Genomic DNA, 21171 nt, shown 5'->3' with positions numbered 1-21171 from the left:
AACAACTAAGGATACTAAGGAGCCACAATGAAGAATTGATGCTTCTCATCTCTCTCCTTCCTGTCTGTCTATTCTATCTGTCCCTCTGTCTCTCTCTTTCTCTGTCTCTGTCACACACAAAAAAGAAGAAGCACCTGGCTTCCTCTTCTTTGCACCTCCACCACCAGTCCAGTGTTTGATTCAAAGTAGACTCTTTATAAATACACGTTGAATTGAAAAGCTTCATTAAAGAGGTTTGGCAATAGTAGGTCCTACTCGCTATGATTTTTGGCAGGGTCGCTTCAATTTAACAAATATTTGTGGACTGTTCACTTTGTACTATGTGCTACTTTGGATTCATTGTACCCAAATGAACAAAACAGTATTCCTTCAATTAATAAGCTCACAGTTGATCAATGAGGACCAGCAGGAAATATCACTAATGCAAAAATGGTAAGTACTATATATACTAGAGGTAGAAGCAAAATATTATGCCAAAGGTTTTTAATCATGGCTATATATTCAAATCTAGGGAATTTTTAAAAATATGCATGATTCCACTTATATGAAGTATCTAAAATCATCAAAATAACAGGCGCAAAACATAGAAGGAGGGTGCCAGGGACTGGAGGGAGCGGGAAATGAGGAGTCGCTAATCAATGTGTATAAAATTTCAGTTTTGCAAGGTGAATTATTTCTAGATAGCAGATGTACAACATTGTACCTATACATAACAACACTGTATTGGATACTTAAAAGTCTCTTAAGAGAACAGATCTCATGTTAAACGTTCTCACAAAAAATAAAAGAAAACAAAGAACAAAAACATAGTGTTGCCAAACGAGGTGGAAAATATTATTGAAGTTAATTTATAAACAAGTATATTATTTCTCTGGATTAAAAAATATATGTGTATGTCTTGGCATGTATTGGTTATCCATTGATGCTTTACAAATTACTTCAAAACTTAACAGCTTCAAACAATAAACTTCTATTATATCACATCACTTTGGTGGGTGTAGAATTTGGGAGAAGCTTACCTTGGTGGTATTGGGTCTGTCATGTGGTTGCAGTCAAGATGTCATCCAGGGCTGCATTCATCTGCAGGCTCGACGTAGGCTAGAGGGCCCACTTTCAAGATGCCTCATTCACAACAGCTGGCAAGTTGGTGCCAGCTATCGGCAGGAGGCCTCAGTTCCTAACTATGTGGACCTCTTCACAAGACAGTTTGAGTGTCCTTCTAATATGGGGGCTTTCCCCAGAGAGAATGATCTTAGAGAGAGCAAGGTAGAAACTGAAATGTCATATATGATCCAGTTCAAAAGTCACATTGCATCATTCCACAATATCCTACTGGTTGCACAGGGTAGGTCCATTCAATGTGAAATGCATACACAAGGTTGTAATGACCAGGAAGTGAGGATCTCAGCAAGCCATTTTGGCTACAACATGGCCCTACCTCCAAAAGATTTAATTCAGTATGCCAAGGTAGCACTCAGGGTTCTGTTTTGTGGGTTTTGTCTTGCCGGTTCTTTTTATTGAAATATAACATACATGTATTACATAAATCATACACAAACCATAAGTGTTCAGCTGGATAAATTTTCATAAAACCTAGATCAAAAAACAGAACATTACCCACATCCTATAAATCCCCATTATGCTCTATCCCAGTTGCTAGACCCTTACAAGTATGATCTCATGACTTCTGACAACATTGAATAGTTTTGTCTTTAAACTTTAAATGGCATCAAACAATATATACTCACTTATGTCTGGGTTCTTTTCTCTCAACTTTTGCTCATGAGACTTATCTATGTGGTTATGTGTCTGTCTTTGTCCATTCTCATTGCTATATAATAGTGTGTAGATAAAAAATACCCATTGTGGCCTGACCTGTGGTGGCATAGTGGATAAAGCATCGACCTGGAAATGCTGAGGTCGCCGGTTCGAAACCCTGGGCTTGCCTGGTCAAGGCACATATGGAAGTTGATGCTTCCAGCTCCTCCCCCCCTTCTCTCTCTCTGTCTCTCCTCTCTCTCTCTCTCTCTGTCTCTCCCTCTCCTCTCTAAAATGAATAAATAAATAAAAACAAACAAACAAACAAAATACCCATTGTACTGTGTTCCAGTGTCTGGCTACTGTGAATAGTGTTTCTATGTTATATCTTTCCAAGTGTCTTTAGGTGATTATATATGCACTGTTATGTGGAATAGAAACCTAATAGTAGAAATGTTGGGTGTAGAGTACGTATCTGTTCAGTGTATAGAGACTGTGAAACAGTTTTCCAAAGTGATTATACCAATGTACACTCCTATCAATAGTCTGTGAAAGTTCCAGTTCCACGTCTTCTCCAGTACTTAATATGTTCTGTCTTGTGCATTCTAGCCATTCTGGTTGGTGTGTGGTGATATCTCATTTTGGCTTTAATTTGTATTTTCCCGATAACAAATTAATTTTAACACCTTTTCATAGGTTTATTGGCCATCTGGGTGTTCTTTTATTTTTTAAAGCAGCTCTTCCTGTCTTTTGTCTGTTTTTCTATTGAGTGATATTCCTTTTTCTTACAGATTTGTAAGACTTTTTTTTTATACATTAATGATAAGAATTTTTGTTAGATATAATGTTATAAATGTCTTCTCCCATTCTATGAGTCATCTTTGACTCTCTTTTTGATTTTATTTTTTATTGTTTTAAATTTATTGTGTTTACATACATTCAAGTGTCCCACGGAATACATCCCCCTTACCCCCGTGTTCCCCTCATCATCACCCTTGCCACCCTCCCCCCATGCCCTCCCCCCTTCCCTCCAGGATTTGCTTTCCTGCTCTCTGTAATGCTGTGTTACGTATATGTAATTTCACCAAACTCTCCCTTCTCAAATCCCATCCTCTCATCCCCTTTCCCTTTGTTCACTTTCCTCTGGTCCCTTTGATCCCTCCTCTGCCTCTATTCTATTGGATTCCTCAAATGAGTGAGGTCATATGATATTTTTCTTTCTCTGCCTGGCTTATTTCACTTAGCATAATAGAATCCAGGTCCATCCATGTTGTTGCAAAAGGTAAGATTTCCTTCTTTTTCATGGCCCCATAGTATTCCATCGTGTATATGTACCACTGCTTTTTTTTTTATCTTATTTTTATTAATTTTAATGCAGTGACATTGATAAATCAGGGTACATATGTTCTGAAAAAACATCTCCAGATTATTTTGACATTTGATTATGTTGCATACCCCTCACCCAAAGGATGAGTGGATTAAAAAACTTTGGTACATATATACTATGGAATACTACTCAGCCATAAGAAACGATGATATTGGATCATTTACAATAACATGTACCACTGCTTTTTAATCCACTCATCCACTGACAGACACTTGGGCTATTTCCAGATCTTGGCTATTGTAAACAATGCTGCCGTGAATATGGGGATGCGTTTCTCCTTTTGAAACAGTGCTATGGTGTTTTGGGGATATATTCCAAAAGGATGGCTGAGTCAAAAGGCAGTTCCATTTTTAATTTTTTGAGGAATCTTCATACTGTTTTTCACAGTGGCTGCACCAGTCTGCATTCCCACCAGCAGTGCAGGAGGGTTCCCTTTTCTCCACATCCTCGCCAGCACTTATTCTGTGTTGTTTTGTTGATGAGCACCATTCTGACTGGTGTGAGGTGATATCTCATTGTGGTTTTAATTTGCATTTCTCTAATGATTAGTGATGTTGAACATTTTTTCATCTGCCTATCAGCCATCTGTATGTCCTCTTTGGAGAAGTGTCTATTCAGTTCTTTCACCCATTTTTTGATTGGATTGTTTGTCTTCCTGGTATTGAGTTTTACAAGTTCTTTATAAGTTTTTATTATTAACCCCTTATCAGACGTATTGTCGAATATGTTCTCCCATTGTGTGGTTTGTCTATTTATTCTATTCATATTGTCTTCAGCTGTGCAAAAACTTTTTAGTTTGATATAGTCCCATTTGTTCATCCTGTCCTTTATTTCACTTGCCCATGGAGATAAATCAGCAAATATATTGCTGTGAGAGATGTTGAAGAGCTTACTGCCTATGTTTTCATCTAAGATACTTATGGTTTCACGACTTACATTTAAGTCTTTTATCCATTTTGAGTTTATTTTTGTGAATTGTGTAAGTTGGTGGTTTAGGTTCATTTTTTTGCAGGTAACTGTCCAATTTCGCCAACACCATTTGTTGAAGAGGCTGTCTTTATTTACTCCATTGAATGCTCTTACCTCCTTTGTCAAATATCAATTGTCCATAAAGGTGTGGGTTTATTTCTGGGTTCTCTGTTCTGTTCCATTGATTTATATGACTGTTCTTACACCAGTACTAAGCTGTTTTGAGTACAATGGCCTTGTAGCATAACTTGATATCAGGAAGTGTGATACCTCCCACTTTATTCTTCTTTTTCAAGATTGCTGAGGCTATTTGTGTTCTTTTTTGGTTCCATATGAATTTTTGGAATATTTGTTCTATATCTTTGAAATATGTCCTTGGTATTTTAATGGGAATTGCATTAAATTTATAAATTTCTTTGGGTAAACCCTGGCCAGTTCGCTCAGTGGTAGAGTGTCGATCTGGCGTGCGGAAGTCCCAGGTTCGATTCCCGTCCAGGGCACATAGGAGAAGTGCCCATCTGCTTCTCCACCCCTCCCCCTCTCCTTCCTCTCTGTCTCTCTCTTCCCCTCCTGCAGCCAAGGCTCCATTGGAGCAAAGTTTGCCCGGGCGCTGAGGATGGCTCTGTGGCCTCTGCCTCAGGTACTAGAATGGCTCTGCTTTGCGGCAGAGCAACACCCCAGATGGGCAGAGCCTCGCCCCCTGGTGGACGTGCTGGGTGGATCCCAGTCGGGCGCATGCAGGAGTCTAACTGCCTCCCCGTTTCCAACCTCAGAAAAAAAAAATACAAAAAAAAATTTCTTTGGGTAATATAGACATTTTTTTTTTCTTTTGAAGCTGGAAACGGGGAGAGACAGTCAGACAGACTCCTGCATGCGCCCGACCGGGATCCACCCAGCACGCCCACCAGGGGACGACGCTCTGCCCACCAGGGGGCGATGCTCTGCCCCTCCGGGGCGTCGTTCTGTTGCGACCAGAGCCACTTTAGCGCCTGGGGCAGAGGCCAAGGAGCCATCCCCAGCGCCTGGGTCATCTTTGCTCCAATGGAGCCTTGGCTGCGGGAGGGGAAGAGAGAGACAGAGAGGAAGGAGAGGGGGAGGGGTGGAGAAGCAGATGGGCGCTTCTCCTGTGTGCCCTGGCCAGGAATCGAACCCGGGACTTCTGCACGCCAGGCCGACGTTCTACCACTGAGCCAACCGGCCAGGGCAGTAATATAGACATTTTATTTTTTATTTTTTATAGTAATATAGACATTTTAATGATGTTTATTCTTCCTATCCATGAACACAGTATATGCTTCCACTTGTTTGTATCTTCCTTGATTTCTTTTATCAATGTTTTATAATTTTCTGAGTACAAGTCTTTAACCTTTTTGGTTAAATTTACTCCTAGGTACTTTGTTTATATTGTTGCAATAGTGAAGGGGATTGTTTTTGTAATTTTTCTTTCAACAATTCATTGTTGGTGTATAAAAATGCCTCTGATTCCTGAGTATTAATTTTATATTTTGCCACCTTGCTGAGTTCATTTATCGGGTCCAGTAGTTTTTTGACTGAGACTTTAGGGTTTTCTATGTACAGTAACATATTATCAGCAAATAATGATAGTTTACTTTTTTTCCAATTTGGATGCCTTTTTTTGGGGGGGGGGATGCCTTTTATTTCTTCTTCTTGTCTGGTTGCTGTGGCTAGGACTTCCAGAACTATGTTGAGTAAGAGTGGTGAAAGGAGGCGCCCTTGCCTTGTACCTGATCTTAAGGGAATTGCTTTTAATTTTGCCCATTGATTATAATGTTGGCTGTGGGTTTGTCATAGAAGGCATTTATCATGTTTAGGTATGTTCCCTGTATTCCCACTTTGCTCAGAGTTTTGATCATAAATGGATGCTGGATTTTATCAAATGCTTTTTCTGCATCTATTGATATTATCATGTGATATTTCTCCTTCCTTTTGTTTATATGATGAATCACATTGATTGATTTGCGAATATTGTACCAGCCTTGCCTCCCCAGAATAAATCCCACTTGATCATGATGTATAATTTTTTTTTCATGTATTGCTGGATCCGGTTTGCTAATATTTTGTTGAGAATTTTAGCATCTAAATTCATCATGGATATTGGCCTATAGTTTTCTTTCTTTGTATTGTATTTACCTGGTTTTGGAATCAGAATTATGGTCGCCTTATAAAAGGAGTTTGAAAGTCTTCCCTCCTCTTGAATTTTTTGAATAACTTGAGAAGGATAGGAGTTAGTTCTTTGAATATTTGGTAGAATTCACCAGTGAAGCTGTCTGGCCCAGGACTTTTGTTTGTTGAGAGTTTTTTTTATAACTGTTTTGATCTCATTGGTTGTAATTGGTCTTTTCAGGCTTTCTGATTTTTCCAGATTGATTTTTGAAAGATTATATGTTTTAAGGAATTTGTCCATTTCACCTAGGTTGTTTAATTTTTTGGCGTACAGTTCTTCATAGTATTTTCTTATGATCCTTTGTATTTCTGCAGTGTTAGTTGTTACTTCTCCACTCTCATTTCTAATTTTATTTATTTGAGTCCTCTCTCTTTTTTTCTTGATGAGTCTGGCTAAAGGTTCTTTGATCTTGTGTACCTTTTCAAAGAACCAGCTCTTGGTTTCATTGATCCTCTGTATTGCTTTTTTAGCCTCTATGTCATTTATTTCCACTCTGATCTTTATTATTTCCTTCCTTCTACTTCCTCTGGGCTTTACTTGCTGTTCTTTTTCTAGCTCTTTTAGATGCACGGTTAAATTTTTTATTTGAGCTTTTTCTAGCTTCTTAAGGTATACCTGTAATGCTATGAACTTCCCTCTCAGGACTGCTTTTGCTGTGTCCCATAAATTTTGAGTTGTTGTATGTTCATTTTCATCTGTTTCAAGGAAATTTTTTATTTCTTCCTTGATCTCATTGTTGACCCATTTGTTATTTAATAACATGCTGTTTAGTTTCCAAGTGTTTGAGTGTTTTTCAGTTTTTCTATTGTAGTTGATTTTTGTTTCATGCCATTGTGGTCAGACAAGATGCTTGATATGATTTCAATTTTCTTAAATTTGTTGAGACTCATTTTATGCCCAATATGTGGTCTATCCTAGAGAATGTACCATGAGCACTTGAAAAGAATGTATATTCTGCTGCTTTAGGGTAAAAGGTTCTGAAGATATTTATTAAATCCAGTTGATCTACTGTATTCTTTAAGTCTGCTGTTTGTTAGTTTTTTTTTCTTGAGGATCTATCCAGTGATGTTAGTGGGGTATCGAAATCCCCTGTTATTACAGTATTGCTGTTGATTGCACCCCTTATATCCATCAAAATCTGCTTTATATATTTAGGTGCTTCTATATTGAGTGCATAGATATTTATAATGGTTATATCTTCCTGTTGGATTGCTCCTTTTATCAATATGTAATGACCTTCTTTATCCCTTACTATAGCCTTTGTTTTAAAGTCTATTTTGTCAGATATAAGTATTGCTACCCCAGCTTGTTTTTAATTTCCATTTTCATGAAATATTTTTTCTATCCTTTACTTTCATCTATGTGTATCTTTTGTTTTGAGGTGGGTCTCTTGTAGACAGCATAGATACAATTCCTGTTTCCTTATCCATGCAGCTACCGTATGTCTTTTGATTGGAGCATTTCATCCATTTGCATTTAAGGTTATTATTGATATGTAGTTGTTTATTGCCATTTTATTCTTTAAATACATTCCTCTTTTACTATATTTCTCTTCTTTGTTCTGTTTACAGTAGGCCCCTTAACATTTCTTGCAGCATTGGTTTGGTTGTAATGAATTCCTTGAGTTTGGTTTGTTTGTTTTTTTGTCTGGAAAGCTTTTTATTTCTCCTTCAATTTTTTTTATTTTATTTATTTTTTATTTTTTTATTATTTTTTTTTTGTATTTTTCTGAAGCTGGAAACGGGGAGAGACAGTCAGACAGACTCCCGCATGCGCCCCACCGGGATCCACCTGGCACGCCCACCAGGGGCGATGCTCTGCCCACCAGGGGGCGATGCTCTGCCCCTCCAGGGCGTCGCTCTGCTGCGACCAGAGCCACTCTAGCTCCTGGGGCAGAGGCCAAGGAGCCATCCCCAGCGCCCGGGCCATCTTTGCTCCAATGGAGCCTTGGCTGCGGGAGGGGAAGAGAGAGACAGAGAGGAAGGAGGAGGTGGGGGTGGAGAAGCAAATGGGCGCTTCTCCTATGTGCCCTGGCCGGGAATCAAACCCGGGTCCCCCGCATGCCAGGCCAACGCTCTACCGCTGAGCCAACCGGCCAGGGCTATTTCTCCTTCAATTTTAAACAATAGCCTTGCTGGATAAAGAAGTCTTGGTTGTAGGCTCTTGTTCTGCAATACTTTGAATATTTCTTGCCATTCCCTCTGGCCTCAAGTGTTTCTGTTGAGAAGTCAGATGTCATCCTTGTAGGGGCTCCTTTCTAGGTGATTGACTGCTTTTCTCTTGCAGCTTTTAGTATTCTTTCTTTATCTCTTAGCTTTGGTATTTTAATTATGATGTGTCTTGGTGTAAGTCTCTTTGGGTTCCTCTTTAATGGAATTCTCTGAGCTTCTTGAACTTGTGTGACTTTTTCCTGCATCAATTTAGGGAAGTTTTCAGCTGATTTCTTCAATCAGGTTCTCTATACCTTGTTCTTTCTCTTCTCCTTCAGGAACCCCTATTATGTGGATGTTGTTTCTCCTCATGTTGTCACAGAGCTCAGAGTTTCCTCAGAAAATTTTTTATCCTGTTTTCTTTTTGCTGTTCTACTTCAGTGCTTTCACTTATTTTGTCCTCTAACTTGCTGATTCGATCCTCTGCTTCATCCAGCCTGCTTTTTTTTTTTGCATTTTTCTGAAGCTAGAAACAGGGAGAGACAGTCAGACAGACTCCCGCATGCGCCCGACCGGGATCCACCCGGCACGCCCACCAGGGGGCGACGCTCTGCCCACCAGGTGGCGATGCTCTGCCCATCCTGGGCGTCGCCATGTTGCGACCCTCCTGGGTGTCGCCATGTTGCGACCAGAGCCACTCTAGCGCCTGGGGCAGAGGCCACAGAGCCATCCCCAGCGCCTGAACCATCTTTGCTCCAATGGAGCCTTGGCTGCGGGAGGGGAAGAGAGAGACAGAGAGGAAGGCGCGGCGGAGGGGTGGAGAAGCAAATGGGCGCTTCTCCTATGTGCCCTGGCCGGGAATCGAACCCGGGTCCTCCGCACGCTAGGCCGACGCTCTACCGCTGAGCCAACCGGCCAGGGCTCATCCAGCCTGCTTTTAATTCCTTCTAGTGTAGTCTTCATTTTTGATATTGTGTTTGTCATTTCTGTCTGAATCTTTTTTATGATTTCAATATTTTTTTTATGCCAGCTCTCTCTTTGTTTAGGTGCTTATTTTGTCCATCTATTGTTGCTTTCAGATCCTTGAGCATCCTAACAATCATTATTCTAAACTCTGCATCTGGTACCTTGGTTATTTCCATTTCATTTAGTTCTTTTTTTTTTTTTTTTTTCTGAAGCTGGAAACAGGGAGAGACAGCCAGACAGACTCCCGCATGTGCCTGACCAGGATCCACCCAGCACGCCCACCAGGGGCGACGCTCTGCCCACCAGGGGGTGATGCTCTGCCCACTAGGGGGCGATGCAATTCTGCCCCTCCGGGGCATCGCTCTGCCACGACCAGAGCCACTCTAGCGCCTGGGGCAGAGGCCAAGGAGCCATCCCCAGTGCCTGAACCATCTTTGCTCCAATGGAGCCTTGGCTGCGGGAGGGGAAGAGAGAGACAGAGAGGAAGGCGCGGCGGAGGGGTGGAGAAGCAAATGGGCGCTTCTCCTATGTGCCCTAGCTGGGAACCGAACCTGGGTGCCCTGCACGCCAGGCTGATACTCTACCACTGAGCCAACCGGCCAGGGCCTCATTTAGTTTTTTTTATGGGGATTTCTCTTGTTGATTCATTTGAATTGCACTTCTCTGTCTTCCCTTTTTGTTTCTGTATAGATCGCTTGTTTCAATGTGTTTTTTGTGTAGCTAGCTCAGTATAGGGTTGGTGTTAACTGCCTCCAACTCTCAGTTGTGTTGTTTCTAAGTCTTCTTGAGATGGCTTCAGCTGTTTGTAATCCACTGTGAACTTCTTGTCTGCTGCTACTGCTCTTTTTGCAGCTTGTGACAGCGGTTTCTATGCCTTAGCTGGGTCAGGTTTGAGGAGCCTTTCCTTAAGATACCACTCTAACTATAGTTGTTATGTCTCGAGCTGATGTTCTTCATATCTGGCTCCTGGATGTACTAGCCCTGGACCTCCCTGGCTGGAACCTGGCATAGACTTGTGGGGGTCACTGCTTAAACGGGCCCTTAGCAACCTTCTTGGAGCTACAGGCAGTCCAGAATTTGTGTCTGCCTCTGCTGGGCCCTGATGTCATTGTAACTATCAGCTGCACTCCTAGGCTGGCTTTTATACACTTTTGGCCAATGTGTGTGGCCTCTCTATTCCTAAAGTGAGGTCTTTTACACTGGCTTCCCTTTTCCTCCCCCTCCTCAGGTACTCAGGCACTCAGGCACCAGTGCAGTCTCATGGGCCACAGCCTGGGCTGCTCCCCCAGAGCAGGGGACTCCTTGCCTCACTGGGATCCATCCCCCCATGGGTGTGCAGGCTGCCTCTCCAGGCTCTGCCCCTGCAGGCTTGAGGAATGCCTCTTCTGGCTCTACTCCTCTACTTCTCAATGGGGGGGATGCCTGGCTCCACCCTTTGTGGTTGCACTGGCTGCCTCTCCAGGCTCTGTCCCCTACAAGCATGCTGGAAACCTCTCTGGGCTCCACCCCTCACCATCGCTGTGCAGGCTGCTTGATTCCACACACCCACGGGAGTGATGCCTCATTCTGCTGGGGTCTGCCCCATGCGGTGCAGAAACAGAGTTCCACCCCTGCAGGCATACAGGAGGCCTCTCCAGGCTCTGCTCCCCACAGCCGCCATGTCCACCGTATGGGTCAGGCACTAGGGCTGTCCCCGCAGCCTGGCCCTCCCACCCTTCGGAGGGTACTCAGCAGGTTGGGGGTGCAGTGTAGCCCGGACCTCAGCACTCAAAACCTGTGTTCCTGACGCACCCCTGATTCTAAGTGTCTCTCTGCACTGCAGTCAGTGTGCTTCTAAGTGTCTCTCTCCAGTGCAGAGAGACACTGGTGGGTGGGGTAATTACTTCCCTTTGTTGGCTTGGCTCTCCCAGGAAGAATGGGCATGTTAGGTTTGGGGAGTGATCCAGTAAGGGGTCAGGGTGGCTGTTCCACACAGTCTCTTCCTGTGTCCCCAAGACTACACTCTTCTCTCGCAACTCCAGTCCTCTCCGCGCTCCCAACTCCCTGAGCCCAGGGTCAGTGGCTGTGAATGAGGTTTTCTGTGTGGTCCCTTTAAGATAGAGACTGGGTCTGAGAGTTCTGTCTCCCTCTCACAAACAGTAATCCAGCTAACTACTGTCAGTATGCCTCCTCTAGTCTCTGGGATTCCAAGCTGGGGCTCCAGTCCTGGGGCTGAGGACCCACAACTCTCCAGGAAACCAACCCTGCCATGAGAGACCCTCTGAGCTGCCTCTCACTCCTGGGAGTGGGGCAGCCCTTTGCACATCTTCTCCCTTCCTACCAGTACCAATCTTGGTGTGGTTCCTTCAGTGACGCTTGGTTATAGATTCCTCTTAGTTTAGTCCAAAGTTGGTTTTTCAAGATGATTGTTCCTAAGTTAAGTTGTAATCCAGTTTGGTTCTTGGAGGTGGGAGTTTTAATGTCTACTCCATCGCCATTTTTTCTCTTCCTCATCTTTGACTCTTTTAATGGTGATGTTTGATGAATGGAAGTTCTTAATTATAATGTAATGCATTTTTTCTTTCCTTTATGGCTATTGCTTTATTCACCCTGTTTTAAAAATCTTTACCCACTTCAAGGTCATAAAAATGTTCTCCCATTCTTTTTCTAAAATCTGAGTTGTTTTGTTTTTCATGTTTAGATATGCAATCCATCAAGAATGGTTGTTTTGTTTGGTGTGAGGTAAGAATCATGATTTATTTTTCTCCATGTGGAATCCAACTGATTCAACACCATCTATTAAAAAGATCACCCTTCCCCAGTCCACTTCACTGTCACCTTTATCACATTTCAAGGTGACCATAGATGTATGAGTCACTTTCTGGACTCTATTCTGGACTCTCTGTGGTCTACTTGTCTATCTTTGTATCATCATATTGTCTAAACTGTTACTGAGTTCAACAGGTCTTATTACTGGTAGTGTAAGTCCTCCATATTTTTTCAACTCCCCCCTCAAATGAGAAACAAGGTGAGATTATCTGCCATTATCACTTTCACTTAACATTGGCCAAGCATTAAGGCAAGGGGAAAAGGCACAAGAATTGGAAAGGGAGAAAAAAAACTGTCATTATTTGCAGGCATAATAAATAAACTTAGTGAGGCTACTCGACACATAGTCAACATATAAAAATCAACTGAATTTCTATATATTAGCAAGAAATAAAACAGAAATTTCTAGACATTGCCATTTATAGTGGCATCAAAAAACTATCAATTAGATGTGCAAGCCTTTACACTAAAAATTACAAAAATTTATTGAGAAAGTGTAAAAAAATACCTAAATAAGTGAAAGGATATATCCTGGTTTTGGATAGAAAGATTTAACATTTAATACCATTCCAGTTAAAATTCTAGCAAAGTGTGTCTGTGTGCGTGTGCATGTGTGTGTGTGTGTTTGAGTCAATCACAGCATGTATAGGAGCTCCAAGCAATGGATAGATAAATGGGAGAGCCTTCCTCCCACCCCCAAAAGAAAAGAAAGAACTGGCACTGGAGAGAATCTCATAAAAAGAAAAAAGTTGGCACAACATAATGAAAGTTAGAATGTGTATAGCATATTCCAGGAACTTAAATAACTTGAGGTGGATGGAGCTTAGGTTGCAAAAGTACAATGAGAGATGAGGTAGGAAATGTAGATTGACAGCCAAAATGTTAAGGGCTTTGAATGTCATGGATAATTTAAATAAAAGAAAAAGCTTTATCCAATTCCATAAATTGCCCACATGGTCTTTTTAAGCAAGTAGATAGTGTGCTTTACACATGTTAATTCATAATCTTCATGACTATCCCAAGAGATAGACACTATTATTATCATTCCATTTAACAGATGGGGAATTGAATTGAAGGCAAAGAGAGAGTAAGTAACTTGCCAACCCAAAGAGACAACTTATAAGAGGGAGTCTTAAAATTTGATCCCAGGAAGTCTGGCTCTAGAGTCTATATATACTTTTAGTTTCTATGCTTTGCTGCTTCTGACTATTAAGGCTTCATTAAAAAGTTAAATTTGGCAGCGATAGGAGGGCTGGTGTGAGCCTGTGATGGGGGGAAATTCAGGCAGCAGGACAAATTAGAAACTGATCAGTGGCAAATTTCTGAAATAGAACAATAGCAATGAAGGTGGAGGAGAAGGGATGGATTTGACCAACATCACTAAACTAAAAAGTCAAGGTTTGGCAATTCATTCAAAGGATGAGAAGAGGTCATGGAATGGGAAGCCAATGAATAAACCCTGCCTAAAGGGGCAGTATGTTCTTACACAGTTCTTTTTTTTTTTCTTTTTTTTTTTCACAGTTCTTTGTTGGAGAAAGGATACAAATGTACTTACACTTAGTATTGTATGTAAAGGAGCCTTTGCATTGGTTTTAGGAAGACAGAGCTTTTAAGTTACAGCAATACAAACAAGTTGGAATCCATGTTTATATAGTTCAGTTCCCCAAAAGTCCCTAAATTATTTTAGAACCATAGCTCCAGGCTTCCTCTGTTCCTGGCAAAGCTCAACCCACCATTTCTTCTGATTTTCTTTAACTCTTACTCATTTTAAATGAAGACCAGATCAGGACTTGGTTTTTTTTGAGGGGTGGGGCAGAGGAGTTAGCAAGGCTAATCCATGCCTTCCGGACATCAGTGTCCAGTGCCAACAGGCTTATTAAAGACAGTTCCCTTTCCAAGAGAAGTTCTGGTGCCAGGCATTAAGACAACACATTTGTTACTGCACTGCAGAACTTGCGGCCTTTCATTTCTGTCATAAATTCCACTCTAGAGGGTGGCCTCTCTCTAAGGTGAAGCCTGATGCTCTCAACTATGAACAGTTATATTCATGTGTTGACTCTGTGTTTTAATTTATAAACTGAAACCTTAATACAGAGCTTTTAAACACAGTTGACAGCCACTTGGTGGGGGGTGTGTGTGTAGAAATACAGCATTCTAGCCTTCACTCCTAAAGATTCGCTGTTAGTAGGTTCAAAGTAAGACCCAGAAATCCCTCTTTGATATCTTTACACATTGAGCCCCTATCCCAGATGGCTATGAGGAAGGTGGTTCAGACACCACAATGAGAAGCAATGCTATAGTAGGTGATGGAAATGCTACTCTACTGTACCCCCACTTCCCCTGCCCAAGAGTAACTAGCCTCAGTGAAGCATCTGACATACTGTTCATTCTTGCAACAACCCTATGAGGTAGATACTATTATGATCCCCAATTCACAGGTGAGGAAACTGAGGCTCAGAATAATTCACTTGCTCCAGGTTTCATAACTAGTACTCAGCCATTAATTGATTCGTGCATCCACTCATGTACCGCTGTATGCTACGCACTATTCTAGGGGCCAGCAGGTGCAGAGCAAGGATATGAACTCACAACTCCCAGCCCATGTTCTTCATCGTGATGACACTTATGACTTCCTAAAAGACTGTTAAGACAGATTATGGACTGTGGAGACTGTGTATGAGAAAGCAGAGGATGTAGTAAGGGAGGGGTTTCCAGTGCTCAGGGTTCATGCCTGGGTACCAGGGGGAGCTGATGAGGCCTTGTCCACCTGCAGAGGGCATCCTATGAATGTGGAGGCCTGAAGAAAGGCCACTCCAACTGAGGATGCCTAGAGCCGCACCAGGAGTGGTAGGAACAGCTCCCTCCAGAGCAGGGGGTGCTAGGGTTGGAGAGAGGGGAGTTAGTGTTCAAATCCATCTACTTTCCCCAGACTCCTCTTTCTCTTCCTTCTTGTCTTCTTCCTTCCTGACTCTCCCCTGCCCCCTTCTGTTTCATTTCTCTTCTTTTTTCTTTGGCCCTCCCCACCCCCTTCCCTTTCCCACTTTTCTCTTGGTTTTTTCTGCCTTGCTTGCTACCTGTCCTGGGGTTCTGGGCTGCCTTGAACATCGCTGCTTCTTGCTGTAGCTTCCCCTTCCTTTGTAGAGAAGACTCTGCAAAGCCCGCCATAGGTTCAGTCCCATCCCCAGGGCCCAGGACCAGCTGTGACAGGAGACAATGAAGTATTACTTGCCGAACCCTAACCTCAGTTCCATTGAGTTCAAGGGACCATGCAGGGAGACCAAGAGCCTAGAGGAAAAATGAAGTCTCTGCCTGAAGACACCAGGGACACAAAACAGAGGGAGGGGATGAGACATAGTAGGAAGTGGGAAAATGTTATGAGAGAGATACAAAGGAATTCCACCAAAAATAATCCCAACCTGTTGCCTTTTCTACCTTTTTACTACCATTGCCTTTGTCTGTTGCTCACCCGAGGCCTTCTTTACCTGGCTTACTGCAGTGGCCTCCGTTAGACCTTGAGCGTTCATCAGCATTACTGGGGGTGCTTGCTAAAACACGGAGGCCTGGACCATACCCCCAGACTTTCTGATTGCCCAGTTCTGGGATTGGCCTGAGAGGTGGCATTTCTAAAAAGTTCCAGGTGACCCTGCTGCTGCTGACCCAGCACTAAGCTTAGGAATTGCTTTTCTCAGTGGTCTTTGCTCTTACACTCCAAGCCATTTAATTACAATCAGTATGACTTGTTGTTTTTAATAGAAATCTGATGATATTTTTCTTATACTTAAAATCAGCATTTTTACCTTGTTTTGGGGGCCACATAAGGCTTTATACCTGGCAGAACTACTCACTGATCCGCTCTCTGCTGCCTCTGAGGCTTTGCTTATGCTGTGTCTTCTCCCTGGGATGTCTTCTCCTCTGCCTGGCTTAACTCTTAGCAGTGTTCAAAACACCATAGCTCCCCCAATGGAAACCCTTCCTGCTCTCCCACTCACCCATGTACCCTAGCACCCTCTGCCAACAGGCATTCATGGCTTACCATACTGGCATAGCTTCTTGGCCTTTTTGTTCTGCTTTCCCCATTAGACATTCAGCTCGCTAAGGACAGGGACAAGCCCAGAACTGTGTCTCGAATTGACTGTCATGCATGTGCCTGGCTTAGCCATTATCTGTCCCATCTTTCTTTCTAGGCTCCCACAGTGCACATGTCCTTCTGTGTATCTGTTACCGGATATTGGTAGCTTCCAGAGCTGTATACCATGCTTTCTCTGAAGTATCAGCCTCAAGCAATTGTTGGTGAAGTCTCACCAAGACCCAGGCCCAGCATCTGAGCGGCTGCCTTTACACACCAGTCTGACTCTGCTGGCCCCTTCTAGAAAGTACCATGGCAGATGATTTAGAATGTGCCCGTATGCTTCTGATGCAGCAACATTTCTAAAGGCAAAGTATTTCAGTGTAATGAGCCTCTTTCAGCAGTCCAGCTAAACCCAGCAGTTCTCTGGCCTCTTTCGAGAATAAGAATTTCAGAGAAAATGGGGGAGAGGTGAGCTGTAAATTTTTTTTAAAAGGCAAATATTTTTTCCTTAGGATTTTCAGCAGCACAATAGCAGCAGGCACTATTTTAAACTCTTGAGTAATTCTATCTTAATTATATGGTGTACAGAGGCACTAATAAGTTTACAAATCTGCCAGCAACACTAAACACATATGTCTTAGAAAATGCTACCCTTTTCTTTGCTTATTGTAGAGTCAGGAATTTGGATAATTGTGAGCAATTAAGAGGGAGTGGCCAAACAGTGATTCAGAGGACTCCTCCAGTGACAATGACACCTGTGGAAGAAGTCTGGCTGGGTGGGCAACGGGCATCTGGAGGCTTGGGAAGCAGCCTAGAGCCCAGAACTTTGGGATTGATTCATCACAGCCAAATGCGGTCCAGAAAGGTACGTCAGGAGAGCCAAAAATGTCTCTTTCTTACCTCACATGGATACCAAAAGGCACAGTGATAGTGTGGAGAAGAAAAACTCTATGTGGCAAACACAAGCTTTTCCTCCCAGCACCTCACACCACGGCGGAGTACAATTGACAGGGGTCCTGGGATCCAACGGTGCACGGGACTCTCAACTTGGGTCTGCCACTCACAGGCCAAATGCCATTGTGCAACTTACGGTGGGAATCCTCAGCTTCTTTGTTGCAGAACAGGGGAAATACCATGAGAGAGCTCATGGGGATCTTGACATAAGTAATTGACATAGCACATGTACAACATCAAGGAGATGTATGTGCTGGTGCACGGTAAGTGTGTAATTAATATTCATTCACTTCTGTCCCTGCCTCCTTTCTTCAGAAGAGGATAGAATGCTTTTGCTAAGGTCATCTATGATCATCAGCATATTTCCTGGCCCATAGAAGGTACTTCATCAATACTGGCTCAAGGAAGGAACAAATAATCAATACATATTGTTTTGTGCTAAATCAAGAAACTGAAGTACAAAGAGGCTAAGAAACTTGGCAACAACACACGGCCAGTAGCTGGTAAACTGACCTCTAGTCACAATGGAGTGGAAGGGGTGGTCCACACTCAGCGCAGCTGAGTTCAGTACGACTGAGCCAAACTGCAGTCAGTGTGGGGCGCTGTTCCTTGATCATCATTCTGAAGTTGCAATATTTTACAAGAGTGTTCATTTCAAAAAGGATAAAAAGAAAAACAAAACTAAAGAAGTGTGAATGCTTGATTACAGGTGTCTTTGGAATGAAATAAAAACTTTGATTCTGAGGTATATGTATTTAGGCAGACTAAACGAACGTTTGATTACAAACCCCGGGATAGAAGGAAAATAAATACGTTCACAAAGACTAGAAATTCCCAGAGGGAAGAAGAGGAAAAAATCATTAGTTAATACTCGGGACGGCTGCTGTCTCTAGGAGAGGCCAGGTCCCACCATGGCATGCCTGACTCAGAGGTCGCCAGTGGGTGGCTCCCCATAAGCTCAGATCCACGCTCCCAATCACTGTACTTGCTACTCCCCTGCTCTGTACGAATCCATCCTATTTTCTGGCTTTATCTCTCCTTCCTTCCCCGCCTGCGCCCTTCTCTAAGCCACACAGCAGACTGTCACTGTGGCCTGAACACCTTATGATCTTTCTTGTTTGAGGGCCTTTGCGCACACCCCTTTTTTACCCATTGGGAAACACTAATCGATCTTGAAAGCCCAATTGAAATGGATAAATGCCCTATTAGTCCTTTCCTAGCACCTTGGTGGGAAACTCTTATTTCCTGTGCAGTCTCAAAGGAACTAGGGAGTTTTCGTGCTCCATTCATCAAAATCTGCCTTTTATTAAAATGACATTTACTTATAAATGTATCTAACTTCCCCACTGAATCTGTAAACACACTCTTGGTCCCTTACCTATTGCACCTTGCACATAATTAGTGTTAAAGAATGTTAATTGATAGAAAACAATTTAAATGTCCCCAAATAGAGGTCCCGGTGAGTTGAGTGTGGTGCAGTTATGCAGTGGGGTTTTATGCGACCATTGCAAATGTGATATGTGTAGTTAAAGATGCAGAAACATAGTTACTGTTATATATATTTCTACTGCCCTGGCATGACCACAGCTATCACAGAACATTCCAACATGTTTTCTAGCCTCAGGCATCTCCCTGATCTCTTGCAGTGAGTTAGGTGGGTCCATGTAAGTATTTAGCCAACAGAATGTGACCACAAGTGATTCTACTAAAGCAATGGAAAACCCGTGCATGATCCTCCAGGCTTTCTTCTCGTATCCTGGTGACCAAGATGGCCATGGGGTCCAGATGGTGCAGCTGTGAAATGGCAGTGCCTCCATCAGCTGGGTGCCTGAGAGATCATGTGCAGCAGAGGTGTCATGAGTATGTTTCAAAAGTGAGAACTAAACCTTTGTGGTGTTGAGCCACTGGGGTTTTGGTGAGGGAAACATGCAACAGGGATGTTAATAACTCTTTTACAAGCTATTGTGACAACAACATAACATTACAATATTTAATACTGTGCTTGGCATATAAAGCAGTAGGTACTTGCTAAATGCTAGTTCCTGTCTTCCCTTTTATTCTTCCATGTGCTAAACTTTAAACTGTCCATTAGTAAAAACCATTACTTAGCAGAGTAGATGTTGTGATGGAGGATTTAGAAAAATCCTAGAACACGTGTTGCACTTGCTCTAAGTCCCAGATGAGTTGTCATGGAGGGAACTCTGGGAGGACCAGCATGAAGGCCCTCGGCCTCCAGCACGGATGCAGGAATGGGGAGCCTACAGGTGCCCCACATTTGATTGTTTGACTTATGTTTTTGTGCTCTCTCTTATATGATAGAAGCAATTAATTCTTGCCTGGGTGGGACAAGAGGGTGAGGGAGACAGGAATTTCTGGATAGCCACCATGACAGGGCAGAGAGCTAGAAGGCTGTGTGTGGGGATAAAAGGTTGCGAAAAGGGGCAAGTGTTAGGAGGCTGCCAGAGAAAGAGAAATGTCACATTTAATCCTATTTGTCCTATGGGAGTTTTCCAAAGCCAGACAAAGGACATTGTATCTAATGCCCAGGCTCACACACAGACGTCCAGGACAGTTTTTATGTTCTTGTCAAACTCTGCACACACTTGGCTGCACAGATTTTAAGAAGGACAAAAGTTGTTTTAATAGCGTTAATGGGGGGTGATGGGCGAATCATAATCTGTTAACCAAAATGGTTCACTCATTTGTGTCAGCTATTGAAAGCAGAGACTCTTTTTGGTAGGTATAGAAGAAAAGGATTTGAAATTGCTTGCCACCCACCTCCTCCACAGGAGTGCTGTGTGCATTAATGAGGAGTGTCTCAGTGCTGTGAACGCCCTGGAAAGAAGGTGCTTTGCCAATTCCAAATATTATTGTGACTTGCTCAGGCAGAGCTAAAGGAAAGATGGAGGTGGGAGGCTGGTCACTGCATGTGGTGTTTTTCTTTGGGGTTCCCAAGTTGCTTCAGAAGCAGAATTACTGCTGAGAAAGACCCCAAGGAGAGCAGAGTTCATATTCTGGATTCTTATTCCCACAATGCACTTGCTTTTCTGAGAGACCCTGGTCTATATTCAGTGCCTTGCTGTGGCTTCAAGTGGTCTGTGCTGCTGTCTTTTAACTTAATTTTTTTTTTACAGAGACAGAGAGAGAGTCAGAGACAGGGACAGACAGACAGGAAGGGAGAGAAATGAGAAGCAGCAATTCCTCGTTGCAGCTCCTATTTGTTCATTGATTGTTTTCTTATATGTGCTTTGACCGGGGGACTACAGCAGAACAGAGAGAGTGACCCCTCGTGCAAGCCAGTGACCTTTGGGCTCAAGCCAGCAACCATGAGGTCATGTCTATGATCCCACGCTCAAGCCAGCGACCCCTTGCTCAAGTTGGTGCGCCTATACTCAGGCCAGTGACCTCGGGGTTTTAAACCTGGGTCCTCTGCATCCCAGTTCAACGCTCTATCCACTATGCCACCACCTGGTCAAACTTAAACTTAATTTTGGAAGGACACATAAAGAACTGCAGGTAACTTGAAGCTTGTTGGAAACATGGAACTAACTAAATACCATTAGAATCCTAATGTAACGAATATAAACATTTTATATCTTCTTCCTTGCAAAATAGCTTAAAATGCTTCTAAGTAAGGATTTTATTGGCACAGAGCTGTGTGTAGAACTACTGAAATGAACTTGGGAAAAGTCTGAGAAAAATAGCTAGTAAAGTCTCTGGCTTCAAATCTCTTTATTGTTCCAATAAATACACATGCACAAAGAAACATGCCAAAATAAAAAGCAAAATACCCCAGGAAAAACAACAAAGATGCATATTCAATAATTTTTTTTAAATGTTAGGGGTGGTGGAGAAAAGCTTTACAGAGATTTAAACAGTGATTTTAAAACAAATATCATGTTTATTTTTGCTTAAGGAAACTGTG

Source organism: Saccopteryx bilineata, chromosome 1 (assembly GCF_036850765.1).
Source record: "Saccopteryx bilineata isolate mSacBil1 chromosome 1, mSacBil1_pri_phased_curated, whole genome shotgun sequence".
Classification (NCBI taxonomy): domain Eukaryota; kingdom Metazoa; phylum Chordata; class Mammalia; order Chiroptera; family Emballonuridae; genus Saccopteryx; species Saccopteryx bilineata.
This window is presented reverse-complemented; position numbering follows the sequence as displayed.